The sequence below is a fragment of the Empidonax traillii genome, unplaced genomic scaffold (genome assembly GCF_003031625.1).
Source record: "Empidonax traillii isolate 1590-97213 ecotype Southwest subspecies unplaced genomic scaffold, ASM303162v1 scaffold898:size721216, whole genome shotgun sequence".
In the NCBI taxonomy this organism is placed as follows: Eukaryota; Metazoa; Chordata; class Aves; order Passeriformes; family Tyrannidae; genus Empidonax; species Empidonax traillii.
The window spans coordinates 163,492-191,330 of record NW_020956091.1 but is presented as its reverse complement, the minus strand read 5'-3'; the positions used below and the strand labels follow the sequence as shown (position 1 = coordinate 191,330).

Here is a 27,839-nt window from a genome sequence, read left to right as displayed (position 1 = left end):
AGAGCCCTTTTAAACTTAGTGCTAGTTTTGGGCGAGCAGTGAAAGGGAGACACACCGTGTTACTCTCTGGATCCAACAACTTCTATCATGCTAAGAGAAAAACGTGTGAACATCGACCACATGGAATACAAGTTCTTTGCTTTTCTTTTCCTAATGAACTGTGCGAAGAATGCAACATAATTATGCCTTCGAAAGAAACTACTATGCTATCAGAGATACTAAAAAAGCTCTGTTCTTTGGCTGGCACCCATCTCTGCAAATGCTGTCACAACAGTCTCCAAACTGTCACTCCAGCAACTGCCCCTCACGGGAAAAACATATTTCTTCTAATTAGGCAAAATTCTAACTCCACATCTGAAGAGTGTAATTTGATCTTTTCTCTAGAAACTCATTAACCACTCGAGTTTAATTATTAACATTTGCATTAATAATTCACTGAGTTAACTACCCATTGTGTGAGTGCAGCTACTGCTTTGGCAAGAGGATGCTCATCGCTGCGGTCCACGGGCACGTCACCAGGGAGGTGGTGTGGGCCACCTGCACCTCAGAAACTCCTCTGAGTGCCACGGAGATGTAGTTTTTACCTCTGGGTCTGCCATCAGCTCACTGCATGGCTTTGGGCAGGTTATCCCCTTTCCTTTCTACCTCTGTTTAGGACAGTCAAGCCATGAGCGGTGACTTCTTTTGCCCTTTTCCTCCTTCAGTCCCACAGTGGTTAATAAAAGTGCCAAAATAAAACAGGACATTGAGGCCATTGCTGCAGTAATAACTGCTGGCAAGGGTGGAAGGTATCAGCACTGTGTGTGGTAAAGCGAAGCTCCCAATATGAGAAGAAACAACAACAACAACAAAATCACACCTGGGTAGGGCTTAAAGCCACGGTTATTCATGCTGGGGCTCCTGCAGGGCCCAGAGCAGAGAGAAATCTGCTGAAAGCACTAGGTGTTCTGAGATAAAACCAAACTATACCGATCCCTTGATGGAAACCTTTCAAAGTAGTAGGAACCCATGATTTATTCAGTAAGAAGCAGGTTTTCAAGCAGTGTTATAAACACTGAACAGGCAGACACACACTTGCAGCTGGCCTGAGTTGTAAAATGTGATGACTTACAGATCCTGGACACAGTGGGGTGATACACAGTATAGTTTTTCACATGCCGAAATATATCATCAGGAAGCAATTTTCTCACAAAAGCTCTACAATTCAAATTAAAACAAACAAACAAAAAGTAAAAAGAAATAAAAAGGAAAGGGAAAGGGAAAGAAACCCAAACACAATAAGCAACTTTCTTGAACAACTAACTACTACTTTGGTTTAAATCAGGTGAGGATGTGCGTTCAACCCTGTCAAAAATGAAGACACAAACTTCCATGTTTTCTTTTTTCCAATCTCACTGGGACCATTTCCCATAGCATTTCTTGGTGAATACCTCCTGAATCCTTTTAAATTCTCCAGCTGGTACTTGCTGCAGTGTTTTAGGTATGCAGCAATGTGTGAAACTCCTCAGGAAACTAAAGGGCTCCAAGCACCAGCTCTCTTCTATTTGGATACTGACTCGAACATTTTTGATTCACAGCAAAGGAATATAACAAAAGTTACTTTTTGTTACCAGATATGACACACTTAAGCAGCCCTAAAAAAAAAATAAAAATTTAAAAATCAGTGCTATAAAGGAGCTAGCTGAAAAATAAACCTTTCCAAGTTCCCAGTGTCACAAGATATTTTCAGACGAATAAAGGCACAAATTTACGCAAGAGCTTCTACATAAACTGTAATATCAGTCTGCATGAAACTCTGGTGCTTTTGTTATTTCTGCATTTGGTAAATTCAGGCATAACAATTCTTGAAGTCCTTCGCCTTTTACAAACAGGTATGATTGACAGCCTCTAAATGCTCTCCTTTTCATAACAGCCGTGATTGACAGCCCCTTGGTGCACAGCCCAATCAGCCTAACAATGTTATTGTTCTCTAATAATTACCTGATAATTTTTTTTTTTCCCCCCAATGTGCTGCTATTAGTTATGGTTCAACTAAGAGTCCTCAGAACTTCCCAAAAGTTTATTTAACTCGCACTGATTTTGGGCTGCCTTCCTTTGAGCCTAATTCTGGGGCAGCACCGGGATTGCACGCCCCGGTGCCCAAGGTGCACTGGCTGTCGATCCAACTGAAACAGATGCTTTCCCTGGCAAACAGAACATGCTGAAGCCCTGATACGTGACAATCCATGTGTCATTTTGGCATGTATCACTCACAAAGTTTTTGTACAAAGAGAAATGTTTCTTAACTTACCAGTCCCTGGAGCGTAAAGAATACAGCTCACAGTTTGTGCACATCCAGGGCCAGAGCCTTGCGTAGGATGTGTGCCTGTAGCTGAGCTCAGTTCAGCACAGTTTATTGCCTCCAAGCTGCTCAAGATGGCAGCTTGTTTAACCTCTGCTGAAAGCAATAATTGAGATTTTTCTCTGTTACAGAAAGATCATCCTCGAGAACACGCAGCCAAGGGACCGACTTGTGTGTGAATCACCAGCAGAAAATCATGACCTGGTAGGGCCCCTTTTCTGTACCTACAAAATAAAGTGAATTACATTCCTTTTATGTGAAGCGAGTCAACTGCAGCACTGTATACTAGAAAATGACAATCCTAGTTAGAAAACGTGCAACCCTTTTACCCTTGTACTAGGCATAAATCCAAGCTGGATTTCTTCTGAATTTTGAAAACGTGGTTTGTTTTTTTTTTTTTTAATCTCTGTCTCAGTTTTCAGAGAGGACGGAAGCAGGTAGGAAGCAGCAAAACGACAACCCACATTGTTTCAGATTTCTGAAATTTTGTGAGTATTTTTTCTCGAGCATGGTGAAAAACAGGATAAAGGCCACCCACCTTGTAAGAAAGGCAAAAAAAAAAAAAAAAGATTTCTGTCAGAGGGTTTTTAAAAGTATATTATGATATCTATTTACTCTTAAGAGGACCAGTAAAAGAAAGAAAACCCTTATAAGTGTGCTCAGCCTGGGTTTTCCCAAACATTTGCACTGGGGTGCTGAAGAAGTAAGTAGGTACCTGCAGGAGAAAGCTGAATTGTCCTTCTGTGACTTTTGCTTTTCAAAACCAGAAGTGTGGAACTTGAGCACAGCTCTGTAGTTCAGTTGTTGGCTCATCTTTTTAAGAACTAGTCCAAAGTTTGGCCTTTGCACCAAGCTACACCCTGCATCCCCACTCTGTAGAGCCAAGGCTTGGGTTTGTATCCATGATGCTCTAATAGAGAGGGTTTGTGCATATTTACTGCAAATGACAGCAAGTACACAGTGCACAGATTGTATAGCCAAGTGGGCTAATTCTGCTCATAAACATTTGTTCACACAGATTAAGGAGCCATTTGGGGGCCAACTGAACACTTGGGCATTTATTATTTGTTAGTTTTCTTTGCAGTACTTCTGAATTTTACCCATATATTTATAGAACTGACCATTTCCAAAATATACTACCTGTGGCCCTGAAAACAACCTCTGCTTATCCACAGGGATCATTGTGTTACTGAGTATTTTTCCCATACTCTGAACATACTGGGCATTTTCTAAAAATTGGGTTTCAGCTGACAAATTGTTTAGAGAACAATAGTGAGGTAATGAATCACTGCAATGACAGCTCACTGTCTCACTACAGACTGAGGAAACTACTCATTGTGTTCTGATACAAAGCAGAGGACAAAAAATTCAGCCATCTGTAACTTATGCAAACACCATGAGCAAGAGCTGAAAGTGGCTTCTCAGAGATCTTCAGTCAATGGTATCTCTGACACCATTCCCAAGGACTTTCAGGACGCCTTTCTGAGTTCTCAGCTCATTTTCTTGCAATCCCTCACCTCCAGTTTGGGCTCAGAGACTCCTGGAATCCAGTGCAATCATCTCAGCTTGTCCAAAGCTTATTTTGGCACCTAAAGCTCAGTTCTTCCACGTGCACACAAACCCTGCTTGCTCACCAAAACACGTGTCGGACAACAGATTAACCACTGTGCAGGTGAAACCTTCTAGGGGTACAGCAGAGGTGATGGTTGGCAGGGAGTAACAGCCTCTTGCAGACACAAAACTTTTTTTTAAATCATTGAAGCAATAGGACTGCCTCTGGTGCTTCGTGTAAGATTCCCAGATATTTCCACAGCACAAACTGACCCCACCAGGCACACTGTCTCGTGGGTCCTGTCATTCACAGATGCAAACCTTAGTCTTAAGGCAATTCTGCTCCATGGAAGGGTAAGATGAAGAAAACATTTCATATATTTTCAGAATTAGGGATGAGGATCAGAAGCCAATTCTTCACAGGCAGCCAGTTGTCCACAAAACAAGCCAAAGAAAGTCCTGCAGGTGGAAGAAGTGCAGCACCACCCAACAACAGCTCCTCTCAAACAGCCACACAGCCACAGTGTGTGTTGTACTGGAGATAACAAATGGAGAGAAATTAATGCTCAGTTTTAAGGCTTCCTGTCTGCAGTGGGTGGGATAAGCTTGTCCTTCAGATTTTGCCGTGTTTCAGTTAATTTGCCACGTCCTGCTCCCACCAGTTCTGCGCCACAATCCCTAAAACCCCAGATGGAAATCCAGAGAATGATCCATTAGATAGATTTATTATTTCTAAATTTATTCAGTATGTTCGTGATCCTCACAGGAGTTTTGATGACCTTCACTTTCATTTTATAACAACAGAAATCTTTAGCACTGTTTTGCTGTGGGAAAAAATCAAATACTGTCAGCTAAGGCCATCTTAAATCTTAAATAAACTACTTTAATCCTCTATAAATATTACTTTACCAACAGATAAACTTCCAGCATCCTCTTTCCATTCATATTTCCTTACAATCACATTCTAAAACCAGATGCTAATGAATCAGCATTTATCTAATTTCCAATTTCTCTAATTATTTATCAGATCAGCTAAATGAGTTTCATTTAGAATTATAGACTTGGTTACATAAGGCAGATTTTTCTCTGTTAAAAATGTTAAGCTGCCTAAAAGTAACTAATGTAGTAAATTTCCATCTCTGTTCATGGTCCAGATATACTATTAATAAGTGATATTAAACTGGCAAGAACATGCTTAATTCTAGACATATCCTTTTAATCCAAAATTAATTAAACAAGAACGGAAAAAGTGAATTGTATTATTGAGTATAAGAGACCCTGCAAAATCCCACAAACACATTTAAACATTCTGGAGTTAATACTGAAACCAGCCTGATTCTATGTCTTCAAAAATGCTGTGAAACGTGAACATACTGATCTGGTCAACAAACGAGACGAAATTTAAGGTGCTGAAAGATGCACATGCCAGAGGTTTGCTCTGGAGATGGGAATGTCACAGCCCTGGTGTTAGAGCCCAGCAGGTGGGACACTGCACTACGTGTCACACCAGCTCCAGGAAGGGGCCTGCTGATTGCACACACTTCCTTAGTTAGATCCTGAGAAAGTTAAACACTGGTTTGTTTTTTTTTTAAGTGTGTTTGCACTTTTGAAAGTAAATTATCCTCCCCTGTGAACAGATAATAACATCCCCTGTCCACAGGTGCTCTCCCAGCCTTGAAACCATAACAGAGCGTTTTCCCAAGTGACTCCTGATGGATCTGTCATCTGTCCTTACATTTTCCTATCTTCCACATGTGGAAAGGCAGACTTAAGAACCTTCTGGTTGTGCCATGAGTTCAGGAGTCTCCAGCCTTTTGCTGCCCTGCTGTGCATCACTCACACCCCAGCATCATTTCTTCCTGAGGCAAAAATCACACTGCTTGCTCTTTGCAGATCAGCACTTGTCTGTTCAATCCATATTTCTCCGCTTCAGTTCATCAAGCAAGCCCAACTTTGGGTTTTTCAGTCACCCTAAATCCCGTCACTGTTGACAACAAAAACACACCGCTGTGGTTTTTTTGTTTGTTTGTTTGTTTTGTGGATTGTTTTTCTAGCCTGAGGATTTTGGCTACAAAAAAAAAAAAATTTCAGCAAAGTGAAAGAGAATGGAGCAATGACATTACTTTTGTCCCATTTCCAGGCAGAGTGGCAGAGAGCCAGTTCTCAGAATTTTTCTGAGAAGCCAATTGATTCATGCTTGTGTCAAGTCCCAGCATCCTTGTGAGAAGCTGTCAGAGGGCAGCCAAAACTGCTTCACCTACAAATAAAAGGCCACTCTGTTTCAATCATAAGCAAAACCAGGGAAGTGTCACAGGGCGAACTGCCTTCCCCAAAATTCAGATTTTACCCAGATGTTCACCAATCAGTTGGTCATTGCTGTAAATCATCATGGCTAATCAGCTCAGCTCCACATCATCCTGGTTTAGGCCAGGCTTGAAGGTGTCCTGTGACTGTACTGCCAACTTTCTACTTACACACCTGGCCAGTGGCAGGAGCCATTCAAGCTGTCAGACTGGTTGGGGAAGAAAGAGCAAAATGGAGAACACCCCAGCCTGGCTTTCCTTTGGTTTTACCTCTTAGAAACCAGATTGTGTCGGATACAGAGAGAAACAGGAACTAGTTCACCTGACTATATTTCAAAGTACCCTTATGACATCAATATATTGGTATATCTTCACAGGAAAAAAATTGTACAGGAAGCCTGACAGCTAATTTATCAGGACTCCTTCATTACAAGTGCTTACACAGCTTCTCTATTATCTCAGGTTCTCAGACAGCCTTTCAGTCCCACGGTGTCTGTATGACACGTAAACACACTTATGTTCAATTTACAAGTAGATAAATCAAGACCTACTATCTTGGAAGTAAAATCTGAGAGAAGCAGTAGAGCAAACAATGTACCCCAGCTGGGTTCATCCCTGGACTCTCCCTCCAGAAAGCCTGGACTGTGCACACTCAAAGTTTTCATGCTTTTAGCTCAGCCCTGAGAGCAAAGCACACCCTTCTATCAAACTGGAGCTCTTTGATAACCACTCTGCTTGTCAGGCTAGAAGCAGTAACAGAAAGACAGAAAATAGAGGGAGATGATAAAATTAAGATAGTTGGGACTTTATTTCACAGGACTTTCATGCTTCAGTGCTGTTCCATCAGATACATGAGGGAAAACATGGCTTTGGGCATGTTTTGGACTGGCTATTCATCATGCCTGAAATTCAGCGCTTGGAAGTGAGTTTTATCAGCTCACCAGCTTTTTTCCTTTTTTGTCCCTTTTTTTTTTTTTTTTTTTTTTTTTTTTTTTTTTTTTTTTTTTTTTTTTTTTTTTTTTTTTTTTTTTTTTTTTTTTTTTTTTTTCCTCCTCAAGCTGGAAAATATCCCAGCTAATTAACGATTTGGAATAGTTCACTAATTGGCCTACTGAAGGCAAGAATTAATGCAAGAGAAGTGCTGTGAACATACAGACACGAGTGAAGGAAGGGTAGGGAAACCAGAGCAGGACCCTTCCTTTTAAAAGCAGCTAAACACCCATCAGCTAAATGAGCAGAGGAGCTCAACCCATCTTATGCAACTCCTATGTAACTTGGATATAACTGCTGTCCAACGCAGCAGATGTGGAAAGATATTGTCTACAGCTCCCTGGCACAGTCTAAGCTAGAGGCCTGAATTTCAGCCATGTGAGTGACTGAAAAAAAATCTGATGGCTCATGGACCATTTCTGTGGTGAATTTAAAGCAATTGTAACGTCTGAGACCGTTTCTTCAACGCTCATAACTGAATTCAAATTAAAAGCAACAACCAAGAGACGTGAGCCTAAGTACCTCTGCCTGAGGCAGAAGAATCAATATATTAACTAAAGGATAAGGTGGAACACATCGTACCTCAGGAAATGCATTTGCTCCAAAACACATTAAGACTGTCAACAGTTTGGCTCAGATGTTCACAGCACAGTACACATACAAAAGAAGTCATTACCATGCCACAGTATGCATTGGAACTGGGCTTTAACACAGTAATGTTATAAAGAGAAAAGGTGCATGGCCAGCACTTCAAAGAAAAAAAGCTTCCAGGTTGGAATCACGAGGGATTCAATTTTATGGTTTATGTGACATGAGAAGCTCTGATTAGATCCCAAGGTTTCTTTTGGTATGAGAAAGCACCGCTTAATTCTGCTGTCCGTAACCCATTACCACTGCTCTTCATTTCTCCATCACCTGTGCACACACACAACATGCATGGTACAATGCTGTCCTCCTGCACACCCTGTCCACCACGGGGAGTCCTGTGTGCATTGATAAGGTCTCCTCTCATCATCCCAGGCCCATCTATCTCAGCCTTTCTTCACAGGAGAAGTCCCCTAATCACCTGCTGCCCTCCCCTGTGCCCTCGTCATTTTAGATGAGTTCAAAAAGCAATTAAAACAAAATAATGAGGGGGAGGGGGGGAAAAAGCCATTTGGGACTATTTAAACGGGATAATCCCAGATCTGGCTTAAGAAGCCACTTAGCAGAAATTGCTGGAGCCCAGGATGCTACAGGGGCAAGGGCTGTGTGCTTGCCCTTGGCTCACCAGTCCTCCCTGGGCACCTTTTACTGCTCTCTGTTGGAAAAAGCATATTTGGCTGGATGGACCCATGGACTGACCCAGCAGAGACACTCTAGTGCCAAGAGCTCACAAGAGATGGACAACTCAATATTGTGCTGTTTAATATGCAAACAGTGGGGTTTTGTTCTTGTACACAGAGTTTAATGAAGTCAGGGAAGAACAGATTTGGAGTACTAAGGGGTGGAGTTCACCACAGCTGAGAACAGAAGCAACTTTGGACATTTAAATGGCATATTTTACTACTGCATACATCCTATAATGTTAAACATTTCACCAACAGTAGGTTTTTTTCACATGCAGTGTGGATAATAGATTTGGGAGGGTGATAGTTTTTGGGGGGTAGGTGGGACATTTTCTGTTGTGGTTTTAAAGATACTGAACACACTCACTGAAGCCAAACCAAGACAGACCTGCCAACTCTAAAAATAATTTCTTTCCCCCAGGCCAAATAGTTTGGTCTCCTGATAAAAGAAAAACTCCAAATTCTCAGTCTGAATGTGTCAAAAGATGCTTGGGACCACAAGATGAAGCTCATGCTACCCTGGAAATCTGTTGTGACCAGTGCCCTGCGAAACCGTTCAGTCTGTTCTCAACACGGTTTGACTCCCTCACCGTGAGTTGGAAGCAGAACAATCTGGTGGGTGTGATGTTTTTCACTTCTCTACTGTTCAGCTCCTTGGAAGCTTATCTTCCTTTATCTTCCCTTCCGCTTACTGACCTTGGAAAATAGAGATAGAGATCATAGAAGCAGAATCCTAAAAGGATTATTGCTTTTATTATCTTACTATTGGGAAGCTGATTAAAAGTATATATCCTTTCACAGACTACCCTGTGCATTAGCACTCTCAGATCTCTTAAAAAGGTCACTGGGCAGGATATTAAACATATCTTTAAGTACTGAGCACTCTTTACTTCCATTACAGGTGTCCTTCTTATGACAAATGTCATAGGAAGTTGTCTGTCCCGAGTCCAGGAGTCCTATTTTACTTCCTACTAAAATACAACAATAGCAACACAGATTTTCATACAGAAGCATCACTGGCCTGCCAGAGAGCCAAAGAATGGTGGTGAGTGATGGATAGTTACATAAGTAGCTGCAATTTCACTGGCATGTTTTCATCCAAATCTCTGGTCTGTGATGGTCTCTATGAGCCACTGACCAGGCCATAGCAACAACATCCTTGAGCTGGTTCGGGCCCCCCAGGACTTTTTTCTGCCAAAAAGCCAAAACAACTGTGTGAAAACCACTGCAGATATCACCTCCTATTTTCACAGTGCCAAGCTAAAGACATTTTACCAGGTCTGAAGACAAGACCTTTACTGCTTTCCCATTGTAACAACAAGCTGCTTTCTCATGTCATGCCTTTTGCAGATGCCAGCTGCTTTGGCATGAAGCAGGATCTCCTAATGTCTCCTCCTACCATGTGGAAATGGCAGGGCATGAACACTGAAGACACTCAGTCAAAAAGTCTCTCCCAAACCCAGGGAGAGGGTATGTTCCCAGCCTCTTTAGGCTGTACAAAGCACCAGTTATAAAATCCATGTACTTAAGAATAGGTTGCAGTGGTCATCTCCATAAACACCTAAGTGTTACTGTGTGGTCACACCTCCCCCTTAACACAGCAGTATTTATTTCATACCAGTTTTGAGCAGCAATGGATATGCTGGAGCACAAGGGCGACACGGTGTTTAACTGAGGATGAGAGCAGATTGCCAAACGGACAGAAATAACCCACAGTAGCTGAAGCTCCTTTTCTCTGATGACATCTACTCTTAATACATTGCTGCTTTTATGGAAGAATCCCCCACAAGTGCACAGATCACCATGAGTCAGCACCATCACTCGCAACAAAACCAGGTGAGGGTCAGCCTTTTTGCTGCTGTTTTTGGCCCAAGGAAGCGAAGGAGTCCTGTTTGCTGACAGTTGTTGTGCAATGCAGATAACCCATCTTTCTGCAGTCATTTGTGGGTGTCAGGAGAAGCTAAGAATAAACCAGGAAAAGCCTCTGGAAAGGTCTGCTAAGCAGCGAGCTGAAGGAAACACCTCTCAAGATCCAGCTTGCATACCCTGGCTTTAGCTTAAAACACATCCTCAGGCGACCTCTGCTGCATAATCACAGGTGATAATCACATATTGCAGTTACAATTACTGATTTGACTATCCGTGAAGTGTTAAAACAAGCACGGAAAAGTAGATGTTAGGAACAGTTGTTGCATCCCTGCTCACACAGGATATGCTAGAATTGCTAAACTTGAGAAAATAGGTAGGTGCCCCCTCCTGATCATTACAGGGAGTTGTGAAGCAAATTGCAGCGTTTAAAATCCTGTTTATCCATCACTCAGATAAATGAGAATTTCTTCCTTTCTTTTTTTAGCAGCTTGTCTCAGAAGAGCTACAGTAATATGGATCTCCAGCAGAGAAGGCAGGTCAGCATTGGCTGCCACTGAGAAGAAGAGATGGTCAATTAAAAGAAATAAGCCAATTAGGATGTAATTGGGGACTCTTAGTTAGGAAGATACTGGGGAGAAACTAAAGGAGAGAAGAAATGTGACTGTCTAAGTCTTCCCAGCAGAGACTGGGGCAAATCTGCTGTTGTAAATGAGGTGCATTTCGTGTCCTTGCTTGCAAACTGAGGCAGTACTCCATGAGCAGAGCCTGGAACCAAACAAGGCAACAACACTGCTTTTGGGTCAGCTTTGAGCTTCTTGTTTTCCTTGTTAATAAGATCAAGAAATTTCCCTGCTCTGTAATTCTGTAAACTTACAAAAGTTTTTGAAAGGCAGGATTACTGCTTATCTCCTGATTAATGCTGAAGCTTTAGAGCAGTGTAGTAGCTAAATTAGTACTTAAATTGTACACACAGGTCAAGATTCAAAACCAAGCGTTAACCTCTGAGACATGAAAAGCAAGATTGCTCTCAAGGTCTTCAGGATAAGCACAACAGTCTTGGGTTTGGTCCCACATACTCCAAGTGCGATGGAATTACAACAATAGAAAATCACAGAGAACAAGGTTAGATGGCAGCCCAGGTAATAAAGGGTCATATAAAATGAAAAGCTGACTTCCACTTTGTTGCAACTGAAATTTTGAAAACCAAAACAAATCAAAACAAAACAAAACACCAACACAAAACTGCAATATCTAATGCTCTCTCAAATCAAAGGTCGATAATATTAAATCTACATTTCTATATTGCCCAAAACCCCTGAATATACTGGACATATCGAAGTGTTTAATACTAGCTAGAATCAAGAACAGCAAAAGCTAAATTTGGATGAAAAGTCTCTTTTGGAAGTCACCAGATGATGGCTTCCTGCAATATTATAAAAATACAGGGAGAAGAAGCTTTTAATTCAATGCAGCAGTAAAGAGTTTCGATGAAATTTAATTCCAGGGGGAAAAAAGTAAACAAGCACATCTCTGCTCCCTGTAATGGAGCAGAAGGACTCATACTTTCCCCTCTTTTTAGAAAACAAAGCTCTGTCAATACTGGGCACATTGGCAGCCTGAACCCTCTTGATGCTCTGATTGACTTGGCCTCACTATCAGAAGGGAGTTGGAACACAGGAAGGGCACAAAACAAACCTGCAACTCAGTAGCCCAGTTCCAGGCACTACTGTCAGTACAAAAAAAATCACTGCTGAATATTTAGCTCATCTGCTTTCACTGGCCATGAAAGAGCTGTTCTGCAACCCATAAACTCTCCAAAAGACAAGAGAGAAGGTACCCATCCGCACTGCTGAGCACAGACACCAGTCAAGGGAGGGTAATGGGCTCTGACTGTGTTTCAGGCAGCATTTACTGAGCCAGGTACACGTCACAAAGATGTGATTTCTCTGGTAATGGACTTATCATAGCTTGGATCTGCTCTTTGACAAAGTAGAGCACTGCCCAGATTCCCTGAAGTCTTAAAATCAGCCATTTCGTAGTTTTTCCTTGCACTAATCCCTTTTGTTGCACAAAAAAAAACCACCCTAAAGCCTCCAAGTGTCCATTGTTTCCCCTCGGGGTTTAATGAATGACTCACAATATCAGCTAAAAGTTTTCAGCATCACTTCAGCAAAGCATAAAGACTGGACCTATTTTTTGCAGATTATTGTCCTGCTCCTTATATTTCCAAAGTTGTGAGACTGCAAGAAGTTTCCCCAACCACTTTCCATATAGATATTTCTTCAGCTGCATTTCCTTTAGAGAAGTCCAAGATTATATATTTCTTTACATTTTCCTTTTTTTCTTTTTTAGGATAAAAATAAGGAGCCCTAACTAGAAGTGATCAGAAAACACTATGGTTTGTTCGTATTACCCAGGTCTGTCTAAGGTTTTGGCACTTAAGTTTAACTCTCAGATTTTTGGAAGGTGAACCCCAAACATCTCCTGCATGGTTCAGTCTGTACAGAAAGCAATGACATAATGAAGAATAAACTACAAAGAAATAAGGATAGAGTTTTAACATTTACTACAAAAAAAAAAAAAAAAAAAGCTGTCCTGATTTTTTTTTAGCCATCAGGTTCTAAGAAAATTTGCTGCAAATAATAAGAGCAAAGTCACTTCCCTGCAATTCCAGACTAGGTGCACCACCTGCTTAGTCTTGGCTTCAGAGCAAATCAGGAACAGGTCATAGGCTGTTTTATGATGGGAATGTTTTGAATTTCAGAAAATTAACTTTTTTTTTTTTCATTACAAAAATCATCATCCTACATCTGATTCGAATCCACGGATGGTTCCTGATAGAATAACACACTGATTAAGTCATCAAACTCTCTGGCTCTGGCACTGGTAGCAAGACAGGAGCTGTTTCTGAGTGCAACTTTATGTCAGGTGAAAAAACTGGCAAGTTTTGGAGTTAACGCTGAGCTACCTGACCAGGTTATCTTCTTCAGCAGCGAGAAACGTGGAGTCAGCAGGAATTTTCCTACGCAAAGTACACAGAAGGAGAAGAACCTCTGCCTTTCAATTAATTATTTAAATTGCTTGATGCAACCCTTATGTTCACAATCTGTAGCTACGCTGAGAAACATAAGTGATCCACAACCTCCAAGGACCTTAATCATTACAGAATATGCAGGGGGAACTTGTTGACAACAGCAGCAGTAATTTAAATCTGCTGGCACTTTCGGAAACAAGTAGCTTTTTATAAAATCCAACTGGAGGTGGTTTCCCCTCCTCTCGGTCTCTGAGCACTGACAGCAGGACATCCTCACCTCCCACCCACCAGGGGACGAGCAGGGCAGATGGTAAATCCTGTAGGTGATCATATGGAGCATGCTGGTAGGTACGGGGGGGGCCTTTCTCTCTCCTAAGAAAAGCACAAAGCAATTCCACTGCAGCTGCCAAAGAGAGAAATGCTTCCCCCAGAAGCTACCTGGGTGGTTCTTCACAATGTTTTTACTGCTAGACAGCAACCAGGGATTTTTTATGAAAATAGTTACAATTCTTCACTGTTAAAAACTCACAACAAATAAAGGGTTGATGATGTTAAAGCTTTTTTGTTTCTCCACCCGAAAGTTATTTATTTTCTCATGAATTCTTAGTCAAATTCTGGGAAATCATTCCCACCTATCAGAGCAGGATGTGCTGCTGGGGCTTCACAAGTCTCCAGCCCTCCAGTGAGACCCTCCTGGGGCCTTGACCTTGTGTGCAGATTGTGTCTTTCTGCTACAGTGCTGCTCAAAACATCCTTCAAGGTTGGTACCTACCGGTTTTATAGTATGTAAACTCCAAAACTCTTCTCTGAATTTTAAGGGACAAGGGTAGTACATTAAAAAGCAAGAGGCTAAAAGGCAAGACTATGAGAAGGAGATATAAACCATTTTGCTCTAATTTTTAGATTAAGTGTGCAGGAGCTTTTATGAAGACAGTGAAAGTCTTCTGGATGAGCCTTCAGGGCACATCAATTTAGAGTTGTTTTCTTTCTGTTTCCTCCTCACTAACACTGCTCAAAAACAACACTGAAAATAGTTGCCAGAAATGTAATCAAGCCAGTGAAAGGCACTTTAAAGGCTTCTGTGCCTCCGGTCACATCACTTCTGCTCCTTCTTGTATTTTTCTACTTATTTAATTTAACCAAGCAGTAACCTTTACCACATGAAACCAAGCTGGCAAAACTAAAAGTAGATTTGATACGTGTGCTGAGCCTGGACTGCCTTGCTGGGAACTACAGGGAAAAGTGGTGCCTGGAGATTCCCTGAGCTTGAAATGCTAGAGCCCACGTTACTTGTCCCCCTGCTCCCACTTTGTAGAGGAAGCTTTTGCCCCACATCTTTCCCACATGGCCCAAAGCAAAAAAAAGTCAGGAGAGCAAACCCCTGCAAAAGTTTGCCCTAAATAAGATGTAACTGTTGCTGGAGAGCAATGAGTATCTCACCAGTACAGGTACAGGAACTTTGTTCTTACCCTAATATTTATACTTTCAAAATATTATAAACCATGGATAAATCAAAACAAAAGCAAAGCTAAAAATTCAAATAAATAAATAAATAAATAAATAAATAAATAAATAAAGGAAAAACTGTAACATAAGGGCCTGAAGTCTGGGATTATATAAAAGTTTTAAGAGTCACAATATATATGCAATGAGCAGAATGCACAGAAACATCGACCTACTGATATTGTACAAGAGACTGAGAAACCTCTGTGTTTGGGTGAAAATGCCCTGAACTGGCACATCTGACAGCAGAATGGCAGCAATGCCTTCCCCACTTCCCAATGGTCTCCTCTGCATTGGTCAGCAGGGAAATGCTCAGGAAAATGTCTCTGCTCAATGTCCAGCTCTGCAGCATCAATCTCAAATTACAAAGCATTTCTCATGCAGGATCACGGAAGATGATGTAAAACCAGTTCAGTTCTGTGGTTGCAGGGAAGAAGAAATTCTGGCAATAATGGAAAGACATCATCAATATTATTGTCATAAAATGTTTGTAGTTACTATACTGGCAATTTTTCCAAATGGGTTGGCTTAGAGACAAGTCTCTTGCACTGATTACTAAATTATTTTCTTTACAAAAGCCTAAGTGGCTCTGTTTTCCAGATGAATTGCCTGAAGCCACTTGGTTCAGAGCTTTAGTCCCCTGAGATTCCTCTTGGACAGCAAAGAAGTGAGACAGATGAACACTAAACCACTCTGGGTAGTGGCTTGGCTGATGATAACACCTTGGGTAAAGTACCTTTGAATTTAAAATAAAGCCAGAGGTGAACTGAGGCTAGTTAAAAGTCAGAAGAAGTCAGAATCAGTATTTGCTAACAAAGCATTTTAAACCAAAGAAACCTTCCTAAAGAGAATCTTGGGTTCACCACATCTCCCCTCATCTGGGAGGCAAATTAAGGTCAGTGGGCTGGCAGTGGCACTTTCCCAACCCAGGCACTGCCAGATTTCTTGACCGCCCTGTCCTTGCTTGCCCCTAAGGAGCAGCATTTTCTTTATTTGAACATACAGTAACACATTCTCCCAGCATGTACTGACCAACACTTACTTTTTTCTTGAAAGAGAGCACCTGTGCTCAGGGAGGGAAGCTCTTGGCAGCCGCCTGCGCATCTGGTGCGTGGTGATGTCGCGCCGTGGGCAGGGACCGGCGCAGGGAGAGGCCACGGGGGATAGAAACCCCCTAGACACAGGTTTCCATCAGCCTTTGTTAACGTGGGAAAGGCTCCAGGCAGCACAGCAGGAAGCAGCAAAGTTCAGCCCCAAGGGAGATTCGAGACCAGTGTGTGGTGAGGAGCTGGTTTATGGTGAGGTTTGCTGGGTCTGTGACTCAGGGACTTCCTATCAGGCCTTCAGTGGGCTCTTCTCAAAGCACCCCACACTCGTGGATGGCTGTGAGCTGAACTGCTCACTGGGGAGGAGACTCACACAGGAAGACACCTTTGGGGAAGAGAAAGAGATGGAGAGAGAGAGAGATGAATGAGGAACAATGTTTATCCTTCAAATTTAAACATCTGCGGCTTTTGCACAGGATGTTTGAAGCACCTTCATTAAAATAGTCCATCAGATGAAATCCTATTAATCAGAAGGCTTGGTCAGCTGTGGTTTACTCAGAGCTTGTTCTGCTTTTGGTATTTTATCATTAAACACCATTCTGAGCAATTCAAACCTCACACCACCAAGGGAAAAATTGCCCATAATTGACATCTTCAAATGCAAGCAGCTTTTATCACACAAGCATCAGCAAGAACTCACACCACTCTCCTTCACTCTACTTCTTCATTTAGCCTGCTTTATAGCTGAATTTCTTCTCTGGGTTCCAGCTTGTAACTTGTCCCTTACCAGGCCACCCCACAGTATTTATGCTGCATACAGATCACAAACCCCAATGAAGACTTCCCCGTGCTAGTTGTTTGAAGCCCAAGGCACTCCCCTTGGTGATCATCTCAGCAGGTGACAGCCTATGAGGAGAGGAGTTCACGGGCATGTTCACTGGCATTCCTGCAGCCCCCAGCTTTGTGCAGCAGCCCTGCACAGTGCCTCCTCCTCCTCCTCTCTCTTTTGTAAAATGACCTTTCAGGAAAGCAATTTCCAAAGTGACTAGTGTTGCTGGTGACACACAGCTAGGGGAAACAGAGAACTTGCAGTGATTAGAATAGATCAGATTTATGGACTAACGAGACAGATGATGCAGCAAAGCAAGGGATGAAATGTAATGAGGCCAAGAAAAAAATTAAACACATGCTATGCTCCAGCTTAAACAGCAGTGTACAAATAGATGGGAAACACAATCTGAAACAATTCACACCACGTTTAGCAGCATTATAAAGGAAAATCAGAAAAGATCTTGCAGCTCTTATAGACTTCATAATACAGAGTAAAAACCAAGACTGTAAGGCAAGTTAAGAAGTGCTGCTGTCACATCTGTATGAAAGACACAAAGAGCCTTTTAATCTCAGGAGCACTTTTTGCCACACTGGAAAATGTGAGTCTGCCAGACAGATTTCCAGAAGGTTCAAACTCAATCCTGAAAGATTTCACAGATATCAGGTTATTTGGGCAGTGTGAACGTTTTTGCAAAGTTAAGCCTACAAGTTCCATTAAATCATCCTAAAGCTTGTGGGATCTGATCCCATTTAGGCATGTGACAGATAAATGCAATAAAGAAGGTGTTTCTGAAAATGGAAAAAAAAAAAAACCAAAACAGGAAGAAAACAGGAAGAAAACTGGCTTAGGGGAGAACAGGAATGAGAACCCAAGACTTTGAACTGGTCCCCAAAAAAGTCTCAGCACTTTGGTACTGTGGCTGAGCCACATTTGAGAAAATGCTGTGCCAAAGGACATACTGGGTTACCAAACCAGTACTGATGGGGGGAATATTTTAATGCAAGTAACTTTTTTACTGAGAGACATATCCTTAAAATCATGAAATTTTTCTTTATACGATGTTTATACTTCTACTCTGATAACGCTGACACTCATGCTTAACTTTATATGTGTTGACTAATTATAATCAACTGGAATAACCACGTGCTTTAATTTAACACATTTAGCATTGCAAAAATCAAGTGGATTAGCACGTTGGTATGTTTTGATTCACTGTCTTTGGTTCACTCCACTCTTTGTGCAGTTGTACTTAGGGTACTAGGAAGCTTCTGCAACTCCCAGAAAGCAAAGAGACGGTGCAAGATTTTAAAATAGTATCAGAGGCAGCAAAATTTTCCCAGCTCTCCCTTTTACTTTAGAGGACTAATTTTTAAAGGCCCTCTGTACACACAACGTTGTTAAAGTATTTCCTCAAACACAGCAATTTATTAGCTCTGCTCCTGACTAGTTTCTTAATTGGGCTCAGAAGTAAAATTATCATTCAGATGTTAGCGGTTTTGCTGTCTGACGTCTAATCTATTTTGAAAGCTTAAACAAATTCTATAAATATTTAAATTAAATATAATCTGCATTTGCTCAGTGATTTTAATTAAGAATTAAGTTGCTGTTCCTCTGAAAAGTGTAAATGTTTAAAGCCGGTGTGGTAGCAGGATGATGTTCGGGCATTTCAGATTCTGTGCCATTATTCATGTATTTCTCAGTGTATTACAATCTGAGTTTAGCACTGTAGTTGATGCTGCTACACAACTACTCAGAATTATCTTTCAAGAACCAAAAAAACCTACCAAAAATTTGATAACTCAATTTTGAACCACCATGACTGAGACACAGAAGAGTGGTTTACTCTTTTTTTTTTTTTTTCTTTTTCTTTTTTAAATTTCTATTTTAATTCCAGTTTCTTCAGGACTCCCTTCCACAGGCAAAACTCTGAGCCCACTGGATTTCTTCTGGGTATGATGGAGGAGCCTCACAGAGACTTCTGTGGAAGAAAAGCCACCTGTGCTGACTTCACACTCTTCTTTTAAAACAAGTAAGTTCCAATCCTATTTAAGACAAATATTTATTCCTTGCATGAGGGTTACAATATCTGAATCATACCCATGGGCTCCCCTAAAGAAAAGCAAGAAAACCAAAGGGTATCCCATCCTCCTCAGAGCACATTCCCAGCAAACTGAACACACCAGGCAGCTCCTGTGCGTGACTGGAGATGGTAAAATCATTTGCCTGCTTCCTCTGCAGGAGGGAAGAGCCTTCCCAGCACTCCCAACCCTACAGCAACACAGCCAAAGTCCACCATCATGACATGGCTGAGGAGGAAAAAAAGATGGAAGACCCTGGATAGCAACAAATTAGATGTCTAAAGTCCAGGGCTGAGAACAAAATCGTTACAGGTATTTAATCAGAAAACCAGCAACTAAAAATAGACTGTGGTTGTTTAATAATAGTCACTAAGTGTTGGACACAAATGGGGACAATGCAGTGGTTAAAGAAGAAACCAGAAAAGAATTAACTTCAAAGATTATAAATCTCACAGTCTTCTTCTCTCGTAGTTCACTCTCAGATTGTTCCTTCTAACCTTTGAAAGTGTGCCTGCATAGACTAGTTGCCTTTTGACCACAACCCAGACACTGTATCAGACACCTTTTTCTCTGCACGTTGGTTTAAGGGAAAGAGTCAGAGGTGGGGGGACAGGCTATGTCTGGCCCTTACCCCAGAACTACTTAAATAGGATGGAACTGGGAACCAGCAAATAGAGCCCCCCAAAAAACAGGAGTAAAGAATATTTAAAACCCAGTTCTGGTAATACTGAATCTTACCAACTAAAGCAAAGAAAAATTGGTATTTTGCAGAAAACAGGTGTTAATTTTCCTTTGAATGGCTTCATAGCATGTAAGAAGACAGTAAGAAATAGCTGTGTACCTCTGTAGGTCTGATTTAAACCCCCTAGTTCATAACCAATAGGCACTTGCTGATCTAGAAATAAACCCACCACAAAACCTCAACCCAGCACCCCACAAAAGAGCAATTCACACACACACACAATCACAAGAGGGCAGGAGATTAACTCTCATTTTGATCTTTTGATGAGAAAGAGCACAATTTTGACAGAAAACTGCTTTTTCTCCAGTGGACACTAAGCAACTACAAGTAGCACAGACCAATTTTCAAACTGCCATCCATCTAACTTCAATCTTTTCTACCAATTCAGCTGGTGACATCCAGAGTCCCCAGGGTCTGAGCACATTGCTGTTTCCCCACTAAAGAGTCAGCATAGGCAGTTTTGGATATGTTGGTATTTTAGAACACTTTTTGGAAAGAAAATAGAATAGAGCAAAGCAAAGGCTGCACAAATTAAGCTCCTTGGCAGACAGAAGAATCTGGCAATAATGTTCACAACCACACTGGAAATTTCATCCCATGGAAGTTTGGCACTGGGTGCAAAGTGTCAAGTTCTCTGCCACCAAGGCAGGGCACAGCAACCACATGAAACCCCCAGCAATTCTGCGTGGCTTCAGCTTGGCCCTCTCTCATTCTCCTTTTTCCTGCAGCCCCTTTGCACAGAGAATGAGACATATGCCAGCATCACCGTTCTCTCTGTCCCTCAGACACCTCCCCTCTGGCATCATCTCCAATTAGTGTTCCTGATTTATATCCCGAATATCACTTGTCATAATTTTAGTGCAGTCAAACAGTTCCACCCCAAACGAGAGGGAGGTCACTGATGCCTTCTGTTACCATTGCCATGTGCTTTGCATAAGGAAGGGAGTGGATTTCTGAAACATCAGCAGACAAAGTTCCTTTCCTGTAAAGCCTCAGAGCAGAAGACATCCCTTCTTCAGCACTGAGGCTCAGCTGGACCTTCCCCGAGGTCAGGAGGAGTTTTCTGCCCCGGCACAAATGCACCCTTGAGGCCAACAGAGAAACGGCCCGGGATCCTTTTCTGTAATACACCAAAAACTTGTCCCCTTGAAAAGATGGAGCCAGATCCACCCGTGACAAAGCTGTTTGCATTAGGGCACTGCCGGGGTTCTCCCTTCTAGACCAGATGAATCACAAACCACCCCCAGCCCTGGGGTTGGGGTGGTAAGAGGGAAGGGGACCTGCAGCTCTGCAGCCAGGGTGGGTGACAGCAATGTCAGGTCACCACTTCACCTCCAAAATGATGCATCTGAAACTCAGCTTGGGCACTAAAAGAGCAGAAAACATCAGAGGGAACACAATGCAAACTAGAGGTATGATTTAAACAGCAGTTTGACCTGGCAGCCACTGACTGCAGCCAAAACATTTCCATTTAAGGGGCTGTTGTGAACCCTACTGTATAGTTCTTGTTACCTGTTAATCTTTCCCCAAATAGAAAGACTGATTCTGATTGCCTGGTAACAATTACCACCAGTTAAAGCATCCAGTATATTCGAATTTCTTTATGCTGATGCAACACCCTGTTAGCACTTATTACTATTTTTTTTTAAATTTCTTATTGTTTAGATGATTAATTTTAGTTCCAATTTGTGTCAAACTGCTTTTGAATCAGAACTGGAATTCAATTCACAATGCAGAAAAAAAGTATTTTAATAGGTGCACTGGCTACAAAAGAAACCTTTCAGCATGATTTGCATTTAAACAAGACTCATCACACAAAGAAAATTATCTCCATAATTAGTGACTTGAGCCAATTGTGGCTAATCATAATATGATCAAAAGACTTAGAAGAGACCTCACCTCAGCTACTCCTTTGCCTAAGAAAGGATTGATGATAGCTGTTGCTCTTCTGATCTAAAATGCTTTGCAATTAAGCGTAATTCATGTGTTTAGCCAGAGAATTTCCAGAGTTGTAGCTTTCTTTGCATGTTAATAGGAAACATCTTACGTTTAAATATTAGGTTTATGTAAATTTGAGACATTATGATGGGTTTAAATCTTAATATAGAAATTATGCAAGGTCATTTTAATTCTGAAGGGGTATATTTCAAATGTTTTGATTTCAAATAGACATACCAGGTTTAAGTTAAAAAAGATTAAAAAAAAACCCAAACAAACAAACACACAAAACCATCAACAAGGCCCCCCCACCCAAGACTTCCCATCCCCTGGAGATGGAACTGATCTGAAGGATGGCATCAACAAGAACAAGCACAGGTCAGCTTCAGAAATTTGATGCCCAACAGCACCAAAGCAGATGGGGCAGGAAATAGATTCCAGCACCCCCACACAACCAGCTCACAGGAGCAAAGGGGTCTTATCCAAAATAGGAGACAGCACCCAGGCTGAGCAGGATGTCGGGTACATCATCTCAGCTCATCACAAGGCTCAGACACCCACTCCTTCAGTCTCTGTTTTTCACTGGAACCCACTGACCCGCTTGCCAAAGTGGGAAAACTCTCTGCGTGCTGTTTGTGCTGGAGATTTTGACATGCCAGTTTTACTCAGCATCACAAGCCTGGTCCCAGGAGGGTCCAGATGCTCAGCAAGCTTCATCCCCACACCAGGTGTCATCCCACCCAGCAAAGCAGCGCCCCTGCTCAGGGCTGAGCACCATGAACACCCCACACATCCACGGGCAGGGTCCGCCACGTGCCCAGCTGAACCCCCTACCCTGTGACAGGGATGGGCTCAGAGCTCAGCTCCCTGATGCCATGGCCATGGGGCAGGCACCTGCAGCCCTGCAAGGTCTGGCTTCAACTTCAACCTGACTTTGAAGAGGAATTAATTCAGGGAAGCCCTTAAACATCCCTCTTGCCTTCAGGAACACTCAGAGCAAGCACAAATCACCAACGTTTTGTCTTGGCGCCAAAAGTACTTACTTTGTGCTGCCACGAACGACTGCCAAAAGGGAAGGGAGAGGAACTGGGCTCCATTAGCCAGACTTCAGTTTTTCGTGGTCTTCCCTGAAGTCATGGCCCAAGCTGCTCTGATGCATCTGTGCAGTCCTCATCCAGACCTCTGAAAGCTCACACTGCAGCCCCGGGGTATCTACAGCTTTTAATGATGGGTGACAGCTGTACAGGCAGCAAAGAGAGAGCTGATCCTCCAAAAAGTATCACTGGGAGGAACGAATTCCATGTTTTCTTGCTGTCTTCACAGAATGACATGTGCTGGTCAAGCTGTAGACATCATTTAAGGTGCTGATTCTGAATATATGTGCAACGTGAAGGAAGTGGCATTTCTATCAGCAGGAAACATTTGGGTCAAAGTTAAGACAACTGTTTAGGAATGATCAAGTGTACTTAACCCAGACTTCAGAGTCACAAATATAATTTAATCACCATTTAAAAGTTACTGAGGCATCCCTACTACAAGGGGTGTGTTTAATTCTGCCCCTCCAGGTGGGACTCACCAAAATAAGTGGCTGAGTGCTCACAGTGAGGGGAAGACACACCAGGGCCTCTGTTACAGCCACTGCCTTCACAAAAAGCCTATTTATTATTTAAAAACAGTGAGGCTATACTTTGCACTGTCAGCTTTAAGACATAGCCTACCTAGGATGGGAAAAGTGCTGCTTATTCAGATTAGCTATTCGTCTTTCAAGAAAGACTCAGGGAGGGTTATTTAAGAACACTAAGCACTAACAATTAATAACATCTGAGTCACTGGGCTGGCTTAGTTTTAGATGTAAGGGGTTCTCTGTGGATTTTCTCATTTATTAGTATTTTAATTTTTTTAAGATTAGAACATTATTTTGGTAATTCTAGTTGGGAAATAAATATCTTGAGAGAGTTTTCCCCTTTAACGCAGCATTCCAAAGTGGTTTACAGTGAAAATTGTGACAACTTAATATTTGAGTTTCTTCTGGAAAATACTGTTCCTGCAAGGTCAGTACCAGCAAATAATACTCAAAACATATGGAAATACATATCTTGTGGGGCAGCCAAAATGCTGCAGTCCCTAATGATCTGTGCCACAGGACTTAGAACTGGGCAGCTGCACCTACCAGCAAAGTTCTGAACGTCACCAGTTTGGGAGGTCCCCGTGCCTCAATTCAGCCGAAAATACCGTGTTTATTTAAAGGTTTTGCGCCACTTCAGAAGGCTGCACCACGTCCCACAGATAAGCAGCACTGCAGGGGAAGCAGAGGAAGGGAAAGGGCAGGCACAGGGGACAAGGACTGGCTCCACAGGACATCCATCAAGGCATAGCAAGCACTGCATGCTTGGCAGGTTCATTGCTGCACAAAAGGAATTAAGAGCAGCCTTAAGAGCCCCCAGCACACGGGAGCTGCCTAGTGCTTGAATTTTACCCCTGGATTTACCGGTGTTTTAAATGTCCACGTCATGAGCCTCAAAACACTCATATTCTGCAATCAAACAGCCAAGTGAAAATTTAATTTTTTCTTTTGATACTGGGGGCAGGGGAGAGGAGGTTATTCCTTGTGGCTGAGAATAAACAATTGCAAATAGTACAAAGTTAAATGAATAAAACATACAAAAGTAGCTAAAAGAACCATAACATCCCTCATTGTAGAGGTTCTGAGTCAAGGTTTTTTGAGTGTGTGCCAAGACTGCACTGCTCAGAAAACAGATGAACTCTTTAGAAAAAAAAAATTCTTTAATAACTCTTCTGAAAATAATTTTTATTTCAATTCATTTGGTAGAATTCCCAGTATGAACAGTTGGAGAACACACATCCACTGCCACACTGTGTAGCTGTCCTACAGGACAGCTGCCTGATCAGAGTCCCTAATGGACAGCACTTATTAGATAAGATGAATTAAACATGAAGATTATCTATTTCCATAGTACGTTTTAAGTATGTACTTGTATGTGATGAAAATTTTATTGCTTGTGCTTGGGAAATAAAAGGGACAGGATGCCTAGTGTTAAAATGAATTTACTAATTGAACTTTAATGAGCCTTGCCAAACCTCTTGATGCAGCTTTCTCACATTTAAGGATCACTCAGTGCTCATCTAAAGAGTGAGCCTGCATTAGGATTTAAAGGTAGCAGGGCTGTGTATGCCGGGTCTGAGGCAAAATACTTTTCTTTTGAAAATTAGCCAAATGGAATAACCTATTGAAATTGCTTTATGTTATTTTAGATAATGTATGTATTTTATTTACATGATTTCATTTATGAGGGAAAGCTCTAAGGAAAAGGAAGAAATTTAAAAAAAACCCAACCAGCCAAAATTTTCCCAGTCGTCGGCAGATTAAAAACAACGGGAAATTCTAGATTTTAGAAGTATTTTTTCTCCAAAGTTTCCCCTTAAAAATAATAATAAAAAAAGATTGTTTTGCCTTTTCGAGAAGAGATAGCATTTCAACCAGTCTGCTGTGACCGAGGTTACAGCAGATGCCTCAGAACTGGCAGTACCTTTATGCCATCTACACTGCCGGGAAAACGTTACCTGATTTTGTTGGATGGGCTCCTCTGCCATCACTCTTCACTGCAGCAGGGCTCCCACAAGAGCCCCAAATATTTGTAACAATAAGCCAAACGTGCCTTCCTGGCTTCACAGGCCTCTTTGAAAGATTGTTTTACTCTTAATGTCAATGTTTTGCTCTTACACACATCTCCTCCTTTTGCCTCAAGGAGGTTTTTATAGCCACGGCGTCCTGTATTATAGATCTGAAATGCCAGATCTGGCTACAACGCTGCAATGAATTATTCCCATCAGTCCCTACTGCAGACTTAGGAATTCACATTGCTATCATCATCAGTAGTGCCAAAATTAATGAATGTACTTTATGCAATTAATTACAGTTAAATTTAACTACCTTACACCAAACCTGAACTAGGGAAAACCACGGCTTCAATCCAGAGAATAGTGTATTATCCACCAACTCCTAGCCTGAGGTTGGGCAGCCACTTACTCTCATGCCTCTGTGGTATCAAAAGACCTTTTCAATTATGATATATTGCTATCTTTTTAACAAAAGGCACCCCAAAGTAATAAAAAAATCCTCATTTAATTACATCTCCAGCCCTAAAAGCCCGTTGCTGCTTTGTAAGACTAAAAATTTACTGGATGTTAAATAGGAATATAATTCCAAGGGAAAAATAATGGCAAGGATAAAAGTTTATTCTTGAAGAAAACTAGAACTTTACTTAGACTTCATTAAAAAAACCCTCTGTGGGTATCTACAAATGTAAAATTAAGATCAAGACCTTAAACAGTTTGTCAGACAGATGAGCACATCAAAGCATTTCAAAAAGGAAGAACCCGAGACTTGAAAAGCTGTCAAGAGAGCAGAAAAGAGAAGAAATAAAGGCTAATGAAGTAACTGCAATGCCTGAAGAAATGTCTGGAATAGGTTTTCCTTTACATTATCATCCTCTGACTGTAAGAGGACTCACAATGAAGCTGAATTCCCTTCATCACATTCAATATTTTATTACACAGAGGTGCAGATTTCTATAAAAACCCATTCCTCCTTTTTTAATCTCCTCTTCACCCTATAACTGAAAGATCTCTTTGCTGCTATTTCAAAGTTATTTGCCACAATGGGAAATAGAGGAGAAAATACTGCATCCATTCCTGTAAAGCTGCTGAAAGGTGCTTGTAGTCCTGGCACAATCCCTGGGCCAGCTCCAGCTGCAGCCCCTGCACCTCCACATTTGTGGATACACCCACACAGGGAGGTATATCCACCCCCAGGAGCTGCCCTCTCCAAAGAAACCAGCAGCCTGCACGATTTTTAAAGAAAGCCCATTTTTATCTTGTGTAACACGTGCTAAGTCTGTGGCCTGGGAGTTCTTCCAGAGCCACAGGGTTTGCACCCTACATGGAAAGAGCAAAATCTTCAGTGGGCCTTGGGGATTAATCCTGCTGATTTAGAAAAATCTAATCTCAATCCTGTCCCCCCCAGCACAACCTGAATTTTAAACGTGCTTGCTGTGAGAATACTGGAAGATGATGGTTTAGTTGCCAGTTTTATTGAGTATAATGCTCTCCAAAATATGACGTTTTTTTTGATGCACGATTATTTGAAAACTCTACTTGCAAGACAAAAGCTAAGTCAACAAAACAATGCATTTCACTTAGCACAAAGCATCTGGGAACACCACTGGGGATGCATATAAAAGTGTTCATTTGTAAGGCACGTGTTGTGTCCATGTCTGACTGCAGCAGGGAGTGTCCTGCACTCAGAATGGCCACGGTTAGACCAGGAGCTCCTTCCAGCAAAGCCATCTGCAAAGCCTCAAAGCCAGGGAGGAAACCTCCTGGAGCTGGGAGAGCCTTGCCCACTTCTCCTGGGCAGGCTCAGGGTCAACAATTTCCTTGCTGGGCTCGATTTGTCACCTTGTGGATCTGTGGAAGGGAAGTCCCCGCGCCCCAGGAGACAAATTTTCATGGTCCAAACCCAGTTCTTCAGCTCCTGGTGGCTCAGCCCAGAGGAGCAGAGAAGGTGGTGCTCACTCTCTAAGTTCATTTGATATGGGAAAAGAAATATTGTGCAGGATGAAGGTGATTCCTTTGCCACTGATGGGAATTCCTCATCACGCAGCTGCACAGTCACCTCCCCACTGCCATCTCCCACTGCAAGGGTTTCAAAAAGACACTCACACCTGTTTTGGGGGGCATACTGATAGATAAGATATCCCTAAAATCATCTTCCCTCCACAGGAGCACAGGCAGCACTCCCAATTACCACAAAGTGTGTTTTTTATCTTAATGCTTAGCAAACCATAAAGCAAACACAGACTATCAGAAGCAAAAATACAACCACAGACCAGTGTATTTGCCACGTGGAAATTATGTGATAAGCTGCCTACAAGCTCATTACCACCCAGCTTCCAAAATAAATTAGAAATTCTCAAAGCCAGAAAGATGAATAATCAAGGAAATTCTAAAATGTCATTTGCTGAGGAAATAGAATTATAAAACAATCTTTGCTGCTGCTGCAGATTGACTTCAGCCACTGAATTTATTAACCACTTATAAACATCAATCATGTTTCCCCCACCCCAGCAAAGCAAATCTCTTTGTGCTCACCCCATGCCCCTTATCTGGCTTACTAATGTTGTGCTTAATGCTAACGATGAAAGGAATAATGGGATTCAAAATACAGTATTGTTTCTAAACCTTAATAAAAGGAAAGTCAGTGA

The 27,839-nt window shown here is 41.8% G+C and overlaps 1 protein-coding gene across 2 annotated transcripts in view; it reads right to left on the bottom strand.

Annotated features, from left to right (window-relative positions):
* The window catches only part of HTR2C (5-hydroxytryptamine receptor 2C), a 63,774-nt gene extending 47,606 nt beyond the window's left edge, over positions 1 to 16,168 (bottom strand). For both annotated transcript variants that reach the window (XM_027902642.1, XM_027902641.1), the window contains exon 1: positions 15,962 to 16,168. The gene's annotated coding sequence lies outside the window, so the exon portion shown is untranslated. The remainder of the gene's footprint in view (positions 1 to 15,961) is intronic.
* Positions 16,169 to 27,839: the final 11,671 nt, after the last annotated feature.